This window comes from Bacillus rossius, unplaced genomic scaffold, assembly GCF_032445375.1.
Source record: "Bacillus rossius redtenbacheri isolate Brsri unplaced genomic scaffold, Brsri_v3 Brsri_v3_scf36, whole genome shotgun sequence".
Taxonomy (NCBI): domain Eukaryota; kingdom Metazoa; phylum Arthropoda; class Insecta; order Phasmatodea; family Bacillidae; genus Bacillus; species Bacillus rossius.
This window is the reverse complement of record NW_026962546.1, coordinates 19,492-20,359: the sequence shown is the minus strand read 5'-3', so window position 1 is coordinate 20,359 and position 868 is coordinate 19,492. Positions and strand designations below refer to the sequence as shown.

Below are 868 nucleotides of genomic sequence, written 5' to 3'. Positions count from 1 at the left end.
TAAATATTATCTAATGGCTTTAAGAAGTTATGGTAATGTTCATCAGTTATAGAGTGTGGGTTTGTTTGTGTGTGTGAGAGTGTATTTTGAAGAGGGCTTTGGTGGTTGGGATGGTGAGGGTGGTGGGTGTTGTGTGTGGGGAGGGGGGGGGGGGGGAAGTAAAAGAGTGTTCATTACACGATTTCTCCTGTTGTTTGTAACAATCACACCTGGTATAGCTATTTCGAGTGGCAAATACAAACTGCAAAAAAAAAAACATCTATATCATTGCCAACGGCCATATCACGATGAACACACCGGTTCTCGTCCGAACACCGAAGTTAAGCATCGTCGAGCGTGGTTAGTACTTAGATGGGTGACCGCTTGGGAACACCACGTGCCGTTGGCACTACTATTTTGCACCCTACAGAAAAAAATTTTTTTTTAAAAATTTCAATTTTAAATTTTTTTTTCCCCCACAATCACCACATTTTCCCCCCCCCCCCCCTAACACACACACACACACACACTCACTCTCTCTCAATCAATCAATCAATCAATCAATCAATCAATCACTCACTCAATCACTCACTCACTCACCCACCCAGCAGCAGCTGTGAATCTTTGCATGTGTATACCTCATACAAAATTCAAAGTGAAAAAATAAATAGATAAGTGTATATGTATGTATGTATGTATGTATGTATGTATGTATGTATGTATATATGTATATATATATATATATATATATATATAAACACACACACACACACCTATTTTGAAGTTTCTCTGTTTCAGTGGGCAGTTATGTATAATAATGAGAGATTCAAAAAGACGTTGATAACAATGTCATCAATGCCTGTTTAGTGTGCTCATTTGTTGGATGGTC

At 38.4% G+C, this 868-nt stretch overlaps 1 non-coding gene across 1 annotated transcript; it reads left to right on the top strand.

The window, feature by feature from the left end:
* Positions 1-269: 269 nt before the first annotated feature.
* On the top strand, positions 270-388 carry LOC134544315 (5S ribosomal RNA). The gene has a single exon (XR_010077669.1). It is a non-coding gene; the product is annotated as a 5S ribosomal RNA (ribosomal RNA).
* The last annotated feature ends 480 nt before the right edge of the window (positions 389-868 follow it).